The following is an 11,696-nucleotide window of genomic DNA, read 5'->3' on the forward strand; positions in this document are numbered from 1 at the left end:
TCAGAGTCAATAGAGTGGCTTTAAACAGTGCGGTATTTGACATTCTGCTCACCTGGTCTGCGCTCATCAGTCAGGTGGGAAAGGAGTTAGCACAAGTACTGAGAGCGTTGGCCCCTCCTTAACATTAGAAGCAACCTGTCCGGTAAGTGGGAATGGTGCAACCTAGCAAAGTACTCCGGCCACATTTAGCTTTTGGCTGCCTAGTTGTCCGGCTTGGCCAATATATTAACATATTCACCCTGATGATGACAATGGTAATGTTTGACAAAATGCTGGATAGTTAGCAAAGCTGAACTTGGCTCAACCTCCGAAAGCCTTAGTCGTAAACTGAACTCCAGACACGAAACCCGAAGGAACAATATAATTATACCTGCTATTTTATACGACATGTCTATACAAGGAGATAATTTAGACTAAGGACATTATTAAGCACTATAATATAAAAACTGAGCAGACTGGACTATCAAGGTGATTCGGTGTACTGATTTCAAGGACATTTGTGACACACCCTATTTATATTTTTGCGCAGCAGCTGTTTGTTAAATTCTCCAGGGTTCCTTCTCTCTTAATTCATCCACATTCCACTGCAATTACCATCAATTTACACGAGTTCTGTAGACATCGTAATCGCTTTGTGAAAACTAAAGTATGATTCAAAACTTTCAACCAAGTATCGTGGGCAATTATCTGTCAATCCACTGCAATATTCGTGAGGTCTAACGTTCCCGTATGAGACGGGTAACCGGCTATTTTCACTGAGAGTTTTAGTGATTTTTTTGAGCCTCTCCAGATAAATTCCAGGATAATACCTTAAAAGTAGGCCACAACCGCTTTTCTCCGTGCCCTTCCCAAGTAATTTTTCATTTACAGACCTGTCATCCGTCGCTAATCATCTTTCAGTGATTCCCAAACACTTTCCTTAACGCCATCATTGAAGTGCAAAACATATTAGCACACCATAACAATTTTACATTTAAATTATTGTCTTGGATTACACAAAATAACAAACACTTTCATGCTATCACCGTCACAAATTTTAAAAGTGTCATCTCTGTGAAGAATCCAAAGAACTTTGTCAGAAAGATAAAAACATTTACATATAAATCTTAAACAGATTATTTTATTGTTGATTTTGTCAAATGTAGTGTATTGAATGCAGTTTGAGGGATTTTTAATTAATTAATTTTGTTCTTATTGATAAGATTTCTTACCAACAATATGTGAGATCAGACTACAGATTTTATTTTAAATTATGTATTACTAAATGACCTGTGTATTCAGGCAGCCATTTCATGTGCAAAAACAGCTTTAAATAGCTTTCAAATTTAATCTTAATTAAATCGACGCTTTGAGTACACAATCTCTTTATGAAATTGCTGGAAGTAACGCCATGTAGTAAATTAAAGTTTGCGCTACCCATAACAGTATCAATGTATTTCGGTAGGCGACGTGGGACGACACTAATTCAAGCAATCACTTCACCACCTTACAGAACAGGCCATCTTAAGCCTGTCATTGATTATCGGAGACGGAAGAATTTACCTCATCTAAACCCTTTTGATCGAGACATTTCAGTAACACAAACTGTTTAAATCTTTAGTAACCAACTAAATGTTTCTAACTCAGTTTAGGAGATTACATTACATTTTAAATGGTGCGTTTGAAATTATTTACATTTTATCATTATTAATTGTGTTAGAATTAGCTTTATTTAATACATTCAATATATGAAATAAAGCGTAATTAATAGGCCTTTTTGGTAGTTTAGTTTAAGAAGTAGGGGAGAATGGGCAGATGGTGGTCACTTAAGAGAAAAGCTAAATAAAACGAAATTTATAAGCAAACTTGAAACTTTGTATGAACTGGCATTTAAAATAAATTAAAATACGTTGAACGTAACAAATATTCTGTAGGAAATGATAACTGAAGAAGTACCTTTGACCGGAATTGCCCACCCTTAGGGATAATGACGGTAACTATTTGAGCTTCAAGATGCCACTGAAGTAAATAAGATAATGCAACCGCCCTTCCGCAGACTGTTTTTTTCTCACTCTGGTTGCCTCGGGATCAAGTCCAGTAGCGTGTCCGGTTTGCTTGCGGTTACAGCTTGATATAACTTCGGATAATGCGGAAGGATATAAGGAATAATAATTGGTGTAGGGTTTGTCGGCGAGCAAGATTGTCCGACTCTCAGGGAATATACGGGGACTGTGATAGTTGGAGCGGCCGTGAGCCAAGGACAAGAAATCTGTGGGGATGATCAACTGCAGACCACACCGAAGTCACCTTGGAGACGTTTCACCTTTTATTTCCTATCGAGACACTGTAGTACAATAAGTTATTCTGATTGTAGGGCAGCGCGATGATTCGGCTGTTGTATTTATAATTGTAAGAATCAAGCAGAAACTGTCTGCTTGCCTTGAAGAAACAAACTGTTGTAATTTGTACTTGAAATTTTGATGAAACGAGCAGAAACTGTCTGCTTGCCTTGAAGAACCGAACTTTCAGAGAGCGAGTACCAACCAACCAACCAACCAAAAAGCCAACTGAGGGCGGAGTCCTGCGCAAGCGCAAGCATCGTCCCTACCTAGGCGAAACCATTCCTGTGCACAAGGCGCATTGCTGGAAATGGTAAACGTTCTTAATATAAAAAACGGAAATTTTGCTAACGCTAACGGGGTTTCGTCGTGGCGGGAGCCTCGACCATTCAAACTGGGATCTGTTACTGCTGATGGGAGGTTATCCCGTCAGGCAAGTTTTCGAAGGAATTTGGTTGGTTGGGTCTCTGGGGTATGAACCCAGAGAGGGAGGGGCCGTTTCGGCTGAAGGCCTCTGCGGCATGGGGGGAAGATCACTTCAGCTGATGGCCTCCATGATCGGGGGGAAGGGTGGCGGGCCGTGCCCCTATTAAGTTATACCCTGGCATTCGCCTTACAACTGAGGAAAGCACGGAAAACCTCAGTCAGGGTAGCCGAGTAGTCTAACCACTCGTTGTGCTGACTTGGCCGTCTTTTGGGGATGGCTTCGGCTGGCCTGCTGAACATCAGTCGCCCTCGGTTGCCCTTGGGTGAACTCTGGCAGCCCTCATTCGGCACGAGTGTCTTCCGAGTTGCCGAACTAAGGGGTTCCCCACACCAGCTAACCTCGAGTCAAACCTCTCAGTTAGTGCTCTGATGTGGTCGGCAAAGAAAGGGACCCCCAGATCCTCATGTATTTGCCTGTTACTAACGTACCAGGGCGCGTTAGTAGCAATGCGAAGACACTTGGATTGCAGAACTTGCAGCTTCCGGACGTGGCTGCGGGCAGCTGACCTCCAGATCGGACATGAGAGCGACAGCGAGTACCAACGCAATCTCGCTTTTTATATTCCCGCGACGTAACTGTTCTTGAATTTTGAATTGAATATGACAATCCGATTCGTCCCCCAAAAAGTCACTTCTCATATCAACTCAACTGGACGTTTAAGAACTTTACCTTTTGATAATTATATTACAACCAAACACAACAGAGGTAACTCGTGCTGTGCTTGTATTTCCTCGCACAATAAACTAGATATAAAGGGCGAGCTTTTACAGAGTTCACGATCTTTACGGCCGGTTTCAGCACTAATTAATTATGTAGAACATCACGTAATATTAGTTTCTCTATGAAAGATGCAGGCGAGAATATTACATTTACTTCGTCGTATCCAAAATAAAAACTGCTTCAAGTGTGGAGTCCCAGAATTCACCATGCATAATTATACACATTTCGGCATCTATTGGTAGTCACAATGACCCTGCAATGTTATTAGTTTTTCTGTTTTTAGAAATTAAATTTGAGATTTCAAATTGTGTTAGAAGTACTTGTGTGGAAGTTATAACTGCTGTTTTCATGAAACTCAAGTGTGTTCGCATTTCTACAAGTTTTTGTTCGAAGGAGACGGAGATTTCTTGCAGTTGGTAGAATTTCACCACGTACAGCACACTGTGGACTTTTTCCTCTGTTCAGGAGTTCATAAGTAAAATCAGAAATGAATGAATGAAAATTATCACACGTGTTACATAAAGTTCGGAGGAGATTGAAATGGCCTAATTTATTGTAATGTTCCTACATTTGATGGATTCGGTTTACTCTTTGTCTCTCTTCGCACGCTCTGCTTGCCTTACATACTTCATCATGCGATTTCTGCCTCCGTGCATACTCCTCTAGTTTCAAGAGTCACGTTTCTGCTTCAATAACTTGTAAAAATAAAATGTCAGCTAGTATTTAGGCGACCCACTCAAATTAGCATGGCGGCCTTTTCTTTATCCCCAAGACCACTGTTGTATAACGTACAGCTACAACAAGGCGATAGTCATAAATTTTAATTTGACTTTAAGTTTGACAGCGACACCTAATAGGCCATAGTAACCGTAAAATTAATTATGAAATGTTCCAAGCTGATAGCCTTGCAAACATTCCTGAAACTTGTTTATAGAATACTATTTATAGGTCACGAAACAAATATGGCGACTACGAATGTCATTGAGATTATGTCCTTCTCATTCAGTGTAGACAGTATGTGGGCTTAAACAAAAATTCTTTCAAAGGGATAAAGCAATAGTGATATTAATTCTCATAATAATGACGGCAATATCAGTCTTTGACATACTCTCAATTGCAGTCAATAAGGAAAGTACTATGATCATTCACGAAGGGCCCACTAATTCAACCCACTAAATTGTATAAAATTTACACAATTGAATCCTGATGTTTGATGACCTTCCCAATACTACAGTACTCAGCCTTAGAATAATGTTGACTTAATTACTCATATAGTTCTGCTAACAGTAAAATTTCTGTTTGTAACCTCCAATCCAATGGTTACCAGAATTCTTTCCTCGGTGGTAAAGCACGGCCGGAGCCTGATGATGACCACTTACCCCATCTAGTGCCGAGGTTAAAAATGAGTAGCAGCTACACCAACTTGACAGAAATTCAGTATTCATATGCTTTTAGAAGTGTTGTAAATAGCTCAATTAACGGGATTGTGTAACACGATTACAAAAACTTTTCGAAATGAATAGAATCAACAACAGTAACATGTGTAAAAACACACCCTGAGCTGGCATATAACATAAACAAAATATGCGATCTTCTTTTACCAATAGTGCTATAAAAACCAAACATTCATTTTCGTTCAAGCAGCAAATGCAGTCCTACTGTTACTGTTCCGTAAAGGACTGATGCAGCCATTTTGTCTCTTGTGCCCAAAATGTCTATCTTTCATCACTGGGTTACCAAATATTTTGAATACTGAGTGTTTAATGATTCACCGGAAGGCAAGTGTCGTTTTCCGACTACTGGAAGAGCTCAACGACTCATCGCCAAGAGCTAACTGCAACTCCTGCTAAAACCATTCTCACAAGAGTGCAGCTGTGTCTCATGTAGCTTAAAGTAGTAGTCACTGTGTGTATGAGTGCGTATGTATGTGTAAGGTCCCATGTACTCTTTAACATCTTTTTGTCTGTATGACCTGTATATGTAATGTGGTCCTGCTGTTAAGGGTCGGAGAAAATGTTATCATAAATTTCCCAGCGTCAGAGTTCCAAACACAACATCTATCCATGAACTCATTAATAGAATCAGATCTACCGGAACACTTCTGATCAAGAAATATGTTACCAAACTTTAATACTCGATTTATTAACTGAAAGCGCTTCCTCGATGTCCCAGCAAGCGATTGTTTTGCGTACTTCCAAGAAAGACAATAGTGCATTTGTTGGTAATTACAGAACTATTTCGATTTCAAATAAAGTTTCGTAAATTTTTAAACTATCTTTCACAATCACAATTTCTTCCAATTTAAATCCAAGTTACACTGAAGACACCATTACTTAAACTACACTGCCCTTTGGACGAGGGCTAAGATGATGCTTGAAATGTTGGTGGTTTCTTCATTAAGCCACTTTACACGGCTTGTAATCCGAGAAGAATTAGTGCACCATTACTTTGTTTAAATGAAATATACGGTAACTTATTTTTTAAGTGATGGTGTTATACTATCAGCTTGTTCACAGGGACATAATATTTTCAACTTAGCTGAGGCTTTGATATGTCTATAGTACTCTTCTGCTAGATACGCCTAATAATTTTGGATTACATTCACGTTAAATTAAATGGTTCCAAAGTTACTCATAAATTATATTATATCCTCCTTCCTTCTTATTCTAGGTAACTGTATTATCCCTTTTACGTGTTCATGTCGTATCATAGTCCTGTATCTTGGGACGTATCTAGTCTAGACCAGTATTAACTGCCTTCAAGCTAAAATTAATTATTTCAAACTTCTATTGCTTGCTGATTATTAAAAAGTATATCGAAACATAAGATTTTAAATCTCTTCAAGCTAATATCCATACGGTTCAGCAGTGCCACAGGCTAACTACAGGCCACAGACGAAATTTGTGCATGTTGAACTCAGCATTTGATCGAATTGAGTTGTCAGCATCACGTCCCAGTGGATGGGAATTTGGAGGGGGGCTGCAGCTCTTATCTGGAGGCAGAATAAAGTTACTTTTAACCTGCCGGGAATCCTTCCTCGGCCGTCCAGTCCGTAGTCATACACTATTCTGACCGCTGTCTTCCAACTCATTCATCAGGAGAGAGGCACAATAAAAAGAGTGTACATTTTAACTTTCAGATTACTAAAATTACAGGCTTCACACTTAAAACAAAATGAGTTAATTTTAATTACTTCATCAATGATGTTTAAATTTAGTGTACTAACTATGTAATTGAAAGATTCTGGTGTTATGTTAGAAAAATTCCATCTTCTTTGTCATAATCTTTATGTAGGCCTATGTTATCGGGCACTGCAGATATTAGCTGTTATTCATCTCACTGCTCACACTTTACATTGTCTTCTGATAATCTAATTGTAGAAGAATGCTTTATTTAGGTAAAATCTTATATAGAAAGACTGTAATAAAACAGAAAACAAGAAATACAAATAAAATATGTTAGTTTGTTTCATTGCCTTCTCGAAGGTATCACCACCTTGTCGAAGGCAATCTGCCGGGTGAGGAGGCTTGCGTGCTCAAATGACCCTTAGGGCTATGCCGGCCTGAGCTTCGGCTCATGGTAGGGTCACCCAAGCCGGACAGGTCTAAGGAGATGCGCTAGACTAAGAGTGATATCCTGGTCCTCCAGGTTGGGGGTTGGGTGTAGGGCTAACAACCTCTCACCTTTAAAAAAATATGTGTTACGAAAAAATCAACCAAGCCTCGGATCAGGACGGACTCTTTGGCACGACCACGGCAATTGAAAAAGGACATGAGATTTGGTACTTGGAACATTAGGAGCCTCTATAGGGCTGGGGCACTGAAATCAGTGTGTAGGGAATTATAAGTTAGACTTAGTGGCAGTGCAGGAAGTGCGATGGAAGGGGGAGGGCACGATCCCAGTGGACAATTTTACATTTTTCTATGGAAAGGGGAATGACAATCATCAGCTAGGGACGGGTTTTTTTGTTCATAGCAGAATTAGGGCAGCAGTTAAGAGAGTAGAATTTGTTAGTGACAGGTTGTCTTACGTAATTTTGGAAGGACGTTGGTGCGACATCATTGTCCTTAATGTTCATGCCCCAACTGAAGACAAAAGCGATGATATCAAGGATAGCTTTTATGAAGAATTGGAATCAGTATTTGATACATTTGGCAAGTATCACATGAAAATTCTGCTAGGAGATTTCAATGCAAAAATTGGGAGGGAGGATATCTTCAAACCCACAATAGGCAGCGAGAGTCTGCATGCACTTAGTAATGATAACGGTCTTAGAGCAGTGACCTTCGCTACGTCAAAAGATTTAATTGTAAAAAGTACAAAATTTCCTCACCGTGATGTTCATAAATACACTTGGACTTCCCCAGATGGCAGAACACACAATCAAATAGATCATGTTTTAGTAGATAAGAGAAGGCAGACAAATGTAATTGATGTGAGATCATTCAGAGGAGCAGATTGCGACACTGATCATTATCTGGTGGTAGCAAAAGTGAGGAAGCGGCTTTCAGTAAGTAGACGAACTAAACAAAATTTTGACACAGAAAGATTTGATTTGAAAAAATTAAGTGAGGGAGAGGCAAAGGAACAATATCAAGTTGAAATTTCGAATAGGTTTCAAATTTTAGAGACAAATGAGGATAATGAAAGTGTGGACATCAACAGGGAGTGGGAAAATGTCAGAAACTGCATCAAAATTTCAGCAAAAGAGAAACTAGGATACTACAGGAGAAAGCAAAATAAACCGTGGTTTGATGAAGAATGTTCAAAATTAATAGATCGAAGGAAGCAAACAAAATTTCAATGGTTGCAGAACCCAAACAAAACAAATGCGGATAATCTATGTAACGTGAGACGTGAGGCTAGTAGAACCTTTAGGACTAAGAAAAGGGAATACCTGAAGGGCAAAATTGCTGAACTTGAGACAAATAATAAGGAAAAAAACATCAGAGACCTGTACAGAGGCATTAATAACTTTAAGAAAGGATATCAACCCCAGACCAATTTGGTAAAGGATGATAGTGGCAATTTGCTTGCAGATCCAATAAAAATTGTGAATAGGTGGAAAAATTTCTTTAGCGAGCTCTTAAATGTTCATGAGACTGGTGATATTAGACAGATTAAAATGCATACAGCTGAACTGTTGGTGCCAGAACCTAGCTTAGATGAAGTGGAACTAGCCACTGGGAAGTTGAAAAGTTATAAATCTCCAGGAATTGATCAGATTCCGGCCGAATTAATTAAAGCAGGTGGCAAAGGGTTGCATATGAGGATCCATAAGCTTATTCAGTTAATTTGGGATAAGGAAGAGATGCCACAACAATGGAAGGAATCCATAATTATTCCTATTCATAAGAAGGGGGACAAGACTGAGTGTGGTAATTACCGAGGAATATCGCTGCTATCAACCTCATACAAAATTCTATCCAACATTTTTTTGGCAAGATTAACCCCATATGCGAATGAAATTATTGGGGATCATCAGTGTGGGTTCAGACGAAACAGATCAACGATTGATCAGATATTTTGCATTCGTCAGATACTAGAGAAAAAATGGGAGTTCGGTGAGACCGTACATCAGTTATTTATTGATTTCAAAAAAGCCTATGACTCTGTGAAGAGAGAAGTGCTATATAATATTCTTATTGAATTTGGTGTACCAAAGAAGCTAGTGGGTCTAATAAAAATGTGCTTAAATGAAACCTGTAGCAAAATTCGAGTAGGTAAATATGTATCTGAGACATTCCTCATCAAGAACGGTCTAAAACAAGGAGATGCTTTGTCTCCCTTGCTCTTTAACTTTGCGCTAGAATACGCCATCAGGAAGGTCCAAGGTAGGCAGGAGGGTTTGCAATTGAATGGGACACATCAGCTATTGGCATATGCTGATGATGTTAATTTATTGGGGGACGATATAAATACAATAAAGAGGAACGCAGAAGTTTTACTAGAGGCTGGTAGACAAGTGGGGCTGGAAGTAAATTCAGAAAAAAACTAAGTACATGTTAGTATCTCGTCATCAGAAGACAGGCGGGCAAAATTATCTTAGGGTGGCTAATAAATCCTTTGAAAGGGTTACAAAGTTCAAATATTTGGGAACAACAATAACAAATCAAAATGATACTTGTGAGGAAGTTAGGAGGAGACTAAATTCCGGAAATGCTTGCTACTTCTCAGTCCAAAATATTTTGTCTTCCCGTCTGATTTCTAAGAACCTGAAAATTAAAGTATACAAAACAATAATATTGCCTGTTGTTTTGTATGGGTGCGAAACATGGTCTCTCACTCAGAGGGAGGAACACAGATTGCAGGTGTTTGAGAATCGGGTGTTGAGGAGGATATTTGGGCCTAAGAGGGAAGACGATGGGGCGTGGAGAAAACTGCACAATGACGAGCTTATAAATCTGTACTGCTCCCCCAGTATTGTGAGGATGATTAAGTCGAGATGAGTGAGATGGGCGGGACATGTAGCGCGCATGGATGGGACAAGAGGTGTGCACCGGGTACTGGTTGGGAAACCTGAAGGGAAGAGACCGCTGGGGAGACCTAGACGTAGATGGGAGGATAATCTCAGGCGGGATCTATGGGAGATAGGAGTTGAAGGAAAGTGGATTTTGTTGGCCCAGGACAGGGTCCGGTGGAGGGCTTTGGTTAATTCGGTGATGAACCTTCGGGTTCGGTAAGCCATCTAGTTAGTTAGTTAGTTAGTTTGTTTCATTGTCGTTTTGTGCAGTTAATATACTACGTAACAGATTTTGAAATGTTGCACTTCATACCAGACGACTATTTCTCGAGGCATCGTTTTTACTAATGTTTTCAAGGGCAAAATAAATTACCACATTTATTGGCAGCGCTGGTGTTCGCACACTCACAAGGCATATAAAATCATTTACACCTTCAAGGTAAAATTTTGAATAATAATAATCAGGCATGAGTCCTTCAGCGACATGCGCCATTGCTTCAAATTACATTTATAAATATGTTCTTAATTTTAGAAAAATAATGTCTCTTTTGTGGACATTTCCTCCATTCGGGGAAGTTGTTATATTGGTTATTTTTCTGTTCTTATTGTAATTATATTTTGTCTATTTACAGAATATCCTACAAAGACGTGTACAACAGCAACTTTGGTGGCAACTTGTCACTCATTTACTCTACGTTGTCAACTGTGCCATGAAACTAAGTGTGGTATTTTGAACACCTACACTAGATTCGCTAATTCTTAAAGTGTCATTGTTGAAATATGTAATGGTTCAATTTATCAAAACACTTAGCAACATCTTTTGTTACAGTACTGCTTTCTGCAATATCAAGAACATGGTAGCTGCATAAAGCCTGTATGTTATTTAGCTAATGGTTCAAGGTAAATAAAAGTGATGACCCCCTGGAGCTAAGTATGTACAATTTGATATGAAGATAAACATTGCACGTACCTAAAATCTATACAAAATGTCATGCCTAAGCAGAAAATTACAGACTAGGATATGGTGCGAAATGATAATGTTATGTCCTAAATAACAGATGATCAAATAGTAACGCAACGCATCTTCGACACATGTTTTATTTGTAAAAATATAAATTAGGATGAAATTAGAAAGCCAAAAAAAATTGATAGGCAGTGTCGGACACTGCCGCAGTTATTTTCGTGAAAACGTCAATCGTGTACAGTATATTGAAATTAAACAAAAATTTTGTTTTGAATCGTTTAATTCATTTGCAACTTACATTTATTGAATACAGGGTAGTGGTATGAGAAGTAGGATACATATGGCTTTGAAATTATTTGAATACCTCTTGCAAATGTCAAATCTATACAAGTTTCCCTTGCGTGGTTGGTTTGTCCAAATCATTCACTAGTTCAAGTTTAAAGAATTTCTGAAGGTATGCACTTAAGAGTTCTAAATTTTCGTCACTAATGTTGAAATCGCCGCCTGAGTTGTCCGAGCGCGCTTACGTTGCCTATATTCGCGGCAGTACTGCGCTTTGGTTTTGGGTCCGGGCACGGCGTTTTCGGTGTCATTCTCTTTGGAATTTTGTGCTCTACGCATTCGTGCCCGAGATTTGTAATTCTGGTTTTACTTTGCCCTCATATATCGCGACATTTTAAGAAAATCGGGAAATTTTCAAACTTTTTCAAATTCACAGCCTCGTATCTTTTTGAGTTTTTGAGA

The sequence above is a fragment of the Zootermopsis nevadensis genome, unplaced genomic scaffold, assembly GCF_977971745.1.
Source record: "Zootermopsis nevadensis isolate Lab colony 2312 unplaced genomic scaffold, Znev_1.0 Znev_ptg000031l, whole genome shotgun sequence".
Lineage (NCBI taxonomy): Eukaryota > Metazoa > Arthropoda > Insecta > Blattodea > Termopsidae > Zootermopsis > Zootermopsis nevadensis.